General features: G+C 45.5%; 1 non-coding gene across 1 annotated transcript; it reads right to left on the bottom strand.

The window, feature by feature from the left end:
* Positions 1 to 2,153: 2,153 nt before the first annotated feature.
* On the bottom strand, positions 2,154 to 2,226 carry Trnas-acu (transfer RNA serine (anticodon ACU)). The gene has a single exon. It is a non-coding gene; the product is annotated as a tRNA-Ser (tRNA).
* Between the last annotated feature and the right edge of the window lie 3,094 nt (positions 2,227 to 5,320).

The raw sequence follows: 5,320 nt of genomic DNA, 5'->3' as shown, positions 1-5,320 counted from the left end.
GTAGACGTACAAGAGCTGAGAAGGAGAAATGACATACGGAAGATTAAGAACGAAGTGCTCGACCGAAATAGTCCCTGTGACAGGGATGTAGGCTTTCATCCCTACTGTTCAATCTACAGGAGGAATGATGAGTATTCAGCGATATGACAGGAACGATAATTTGAAGCAAAAATGTTTATATGGAAATATACCTTATTCCGAATGGTCCCGGAGATATAACACACTCAATATACATCTTGTCATTTATTTTCTGTTTGATTCAGTGCATTGTCAGGTTTACACATGTACCTTAATTTGCAAACATTGCAACACGTGCTTTACAAGTTTTCAGTCAAAAATGTGTATTTTTAACACATTCACTTCTAAACATTACCGGACACATCACAGTACTCATCTTGTACAGTTCACAACAGACGTTCAAATATCCCACCATCAGCTTCAGTGCATTTTTGTACTCTTTGGAGAACATGTCGTGTTGCTGGTCTGAGTGCCTCTACACGTTCGTTAATGATGACGGCGTCAGCCGATGCGACCAAACAGTTCATCTCGTGTATTCACCTTCCACTTGTACGCCTCAGACTTCATTGAACCCTATTAACAAAAACGTAAAGACAAAAGGTCTGGCAATCTTGTCAGCCAGTTTACTGTACTACCACGACCAATCTAGCGTAGGCTAAGTGCGGTTGAGATGTCCCCTCACATGTCTGTTAAAAATGTGGTGGTGCTCCGTCGCGCAGCAAGTGCACTGCAGTCCGAGTAGCTGAAGGAATGTCCTCAACCTGTTCAACGAACGAACTATGCAAAATATGCAAGTAATTCTGTCCCGTTATTTGCTCTTCTAAAATGACTGGATTTAAAAATGTATGTGCATTAAATATATTCTATCTTGGAAACCATTTTTAATAGGGCTTACGTCCCCAAGAAGTTTTTTGCAACAAATCAGCATTTCTGTATATCCCTCAATATTGACCATTCATCTTCGGACACCCAGTATAAGTACGAGTAGAAAAAGCAAATACGAAAATACAAGTTCAGACTTGGGATTGAAATTTACGGTGAAATCATGTCAATGATGAGATTTGCTGATGTCAGTGCCATGCTCAGTGAAAATGAAGAACAGCAGAACATGTCGAATGGAATGCAGAGTCTAATGAGGACACACTGTACACAGATTGTAAAACAGAGTTGGAGAAGGTAATGAGTATAGTAGAAATGAGATTAGCGATAAACTTAACATCGACATTGAGGACCGTGAAGCTGACAAAAATTCTGCTACCTTGAAGCAAAATAACACGTGACAGATGAATCAAATAGAACAGAAAGACCTTACTAGCGCAAGCAAAGAGGGCATTTCTTGCCAAAATAAGCCTACTAATCCCAAATACCGGCCTTGTTTTGAGGAAGAGTATTTTGAGAATGTAGTAAAACTGGAATATTGAAGCTAGAAAGTCTTTGTCGATGTCGACGACGATGACGTGAGATTCAGTACTGGAAGTTCTTAATTCCAGTTTAAGATGAATTTTTAACAGTACTTTCGATATTCTGTCACGGTTTTACTTCTGTCATTGATTGTTGCAGATTTTGTGGATCCTTTTTATGCTACCTAAGTATTTCAATTATTTATTAAGAATGAACTGGCAAATTGCGATTATGATTCCTCGTAAGCGTCAAGATGTTTCAGAAAAAACGCAGATTTGTGCAGGGTCGGGAATCGAAACTGGATTTCCCGCTTGTCACGGGCTGTCACCTTAACCACTTAGGTGACCGCTCGCCCCAAACGGGAAATCCACGATCGAGTCCCGCTACAGCACAGACTTTCATTTGTTCTGAAATATTCTACAGCTAATACGGAGCCATAATAGCAGTTTGCGAGTTGTTCTTAATTTAAAGCGCCTGTTGATCGTCAACTCTATGTCCCAGACACTGACTGCACTGTAGTCTTTATTTTTATTTTACTTTTTTAATTATCGCACCATATTATTCTCGAAGGTGGTGCGGCCATCACACAGTGTATATATGTGGTGTCTATTCTTTCGAATATGTCCAACGGATCAGACACCATTTTGATCCTGTAGTCACTATGAATCAAGGCGTATTAAAGACTTCAGCTGCCAGTAGACATTGGTTTATATTTACGGGGAAAGCTGAAAATTTGTGCCGGACCGGGATTCGAAGCTGGGTCTCCTGCTTAGTAGGCAGACGCGCTGACCACTACGCCATCCAGACACAATGGTCAACACAACTGCATGGGCCACTCTACAAAGTCTCCTGTCGGACCCAAAGTCTCAACTTACCACACATTACTGATGTAGAGGTTCTTGCCCATTATCCTCATTAAATGATGCATTTCGTCGATTCCTCTAAGAGTTCTAGCTTGGTTTGCAATGATGGGATAATTGGACTACCCAAGCACGACTCCCGTCAGACCTTACCCACACCCTACTGATATAGTGCCACTCAGATACACACTGAAGAGCCAAAGAAACTGACACACCTGCCCAATATCGTGTAGGGCCCCCGCGAGCACGCAGAAATGCCGCAACACGACGTGGTTTGGATTCAACTAATGTCTAAAGTAGTGCTGGAGGGAACTGCCACAATGAATACTGCAAGGCTGTCCATCAATCCGTAGGAGTGCGAGGAGGTGGAGATCTCTTCTGCACAGCACGTTGTAAGGCATCCCAGATATGCTCAACAATGTTCACATCTGGGGAGCCGGCCGGAGTGGCCAAGCGGTTCTAGGCGTTACAGTCTGGAACAGCGCGACCGCTACGGTCGCAGGTTCGAATCCTGCCTCGGGCATGGATGTGTGTGACGTCCTTAGGTTAGTTAGGTTTAAGAAGTTCTAACTTCTACGGGACTGATGACCACAGCAGTTGAGTCCCATAGTGCTGAGAGCCATTTGAACATCTGAGGAGTTTGGCGGCCAGCGGAAGTGTTTAAATTCAGAATAGTGTTCCTGGAGCTACTCTGTAGCAATTGTGGACATGTGAGGTGACGCATTGTCCTGCTGGAATTGTCCAAGTCTGTCAGTATGCAAACTGGAGATGAATGGATGCAAGTGATCAGACATGATGCTTATGTACGCGACACCTGTCAGAGTTGAATCTAGACGTATCAGGGGTCACATATCACACCAATTGTAGACGACCCATAGGATTACAGAGCCTCCACAAGCTTGAACAGTCCCCTGCTGACATGCAGGGTCCATGGATTCATGAGGTTGTCTCCATACCCGTACATGTCCATCCGCTCGATACAATTTGAAACGAGACTCGTCCGATCAGGCAACATGTTTCCAGTCATGTTCGATGTCAGTGTTGATGGGTCCCGGCGAGGCGTAAAACTTTGTTTCGTGCAGTCATCAGGGTACATGAGTGAGCCTTCGGCCCCGGAAGTCCATAAGGATGATGTTTAGTTGAATGGTTAGCACGCTGACACTTGTTGATGATACATCATTGAAATCTGCAGAAATTTGCGGAAGGATTGCACTTCTGTCACTTTGAAGAAGTCTCTTCAGTCGTCGTTGGTGCCGTTCTTGCAGGATCTTTTTCTGGCCGCAGCGATGTCGCAGATTTGTTGTTTTACCGGTTTCCTGATATTCACGCTACACTCGTGAAATGGTCGTACGGGAAAATTCATACTTAATCACTACCTCAGAGACGCTGTGTACCATCGGTCGTGCCTGACTGTAACACAAAAACTGATAAGCTGCCATTGTAGCAGCAGTAGCCGATCTAACAACTGCGCCAGGCACTTGGTGTCTTAGCCGGTCGGAGTGGCCGTGCGGTTCTAGGCGCTGCAGTCTGGAACCGAGCGAGCGCTACGGTCGCAGGTTCGAATCCTGCCTCGGGCATGGATGTGTGTGATGTCCTTAGGTTAGTCAGGTTTAATTAGTTCTAAGTTCTAGGCGACTGATCACCTCAGAAGTTAAGTCGCATAGTGCTCAGAGCCATACATACATACTTGGTGTCTTATATAAGCATTGCCAATAGTATCTCGTATTCTGGCTGTTTACATATCTCTGTATCTGAATACGCATGCCTATACCATTTTATTTGGCGCTTCAGTGTGTATGATTAAGACGAGAATGGCTACTGATTCCTTCAGTGCACATGCGCACCAATCTCGAGCTCTGACAGGAATCGGCGGAATGCCGAGAGTAGTCAGGATAATAGGCAAGAGGCACTACATCAGTAGTGTGTGGATAAATTTAGAAATTGTGTCTGACAGGAGGGGTGCTAGGGTAGTCCACGCAGTTGTGTTGACCACTGTGTCCGGATGGCGTCGTGGTCAGCGCCTCTGCCTAGCAAGCAGGGGACCTGTGTTCGATGATGATGATGATGATGATGTTTGGTTTGTGGGGCGCTCAACTGCGTGGTTATCAGCGCCCGTACAATTACCCAGTCTTTGCTCAGTCCAATTTCGCCACTTTCCTGGATGATGATGAAATGATGAGGACAACACAAACACCCAGTCATCTCGAGGCAGGTGAAAATCCCTGACCCCGCCGGGAATCGAACCCGGGACCCCGTGCTCGGGAAGCGAGAACGCTACCGCGAGACCACGAGCGGCGGACCCTGTGTTCGAATCTCGTCACGATACAAAATTACAACTTTCCCCATTGATATAACTTAGTGCCCAGAGACAGCTAATGCCTTTAAATTGCTTTGTGTCTTGCATCATAGAGGGAGCCGGTATTCGCCTATGGTGACCATGTTTTTGACGTGTATATCTGTATAGCTAGCAGTCTGTTGGTAGAACTTCCTTGGTGTTTCCACATATTATTTTTTCAGTTGCGGTACATCAGCCAGTAGCTGCAGTTTTCGTTATGGATAGTGACGAAGAAAGTGTAGAGCCAGTCGCACAGCCCTGTTCTGATTTCGCAGCAGCTTTCGGATGTGGGTGTCGGTAGCATTGGCTCAAGCATCCTCGAGTAGAGGTCGTGTTAAGCATTTGCAGACAGCAAGGCCGGCGTGGACCGGCAGCGTACAGTGTAGGTTGAGAACTGAGTCGTCCAAGGGTCTTGCCACGTACTACTTCTATGTACTGGTGCCCTGTTAGAAGTGTGTACAGTGTGGCTCCAAGGTATGAGGCCGAAGATGTGCAGTTTACTATGAGCGGCGTTAGGACTGGTAGTATATTCGCAATAGTGATAGCCTGCATCTTGTTTGCGATTACGGCTATCCGCCATTTTGATGTGTAGCCTCCGAAGTGTTCTGTCGCCTTCTCAATTCTTTGTTGCAGTATCGGTGCATTAAGGCTCGTGGTACACAGGGCCGTGTCCTCTGCCTATATGGCCACCTTCACCCGTGGTATT

The sequence above is a fragment of the Schistocerca cancellata genome, chromosome 3 (assembly GCF_023864275.1).
Source record: "Schistocerca cancellata isolate TAMUIC-IGC-003103 chromosome 3, iqSchCanc2.1, whole genome shotgun sequence".
In the NCBI taxonomy this organism is placed as follows: domain Eukaryota; kingdom Metazoa; phylum Arthropoda; class Insecta; order Orthoptera; family Acrididae; genus Schistocerca; species Schistocerca cancellata.
This window is presented reverse-complemented; position numbering and strand designations above follow the sequence as displayed.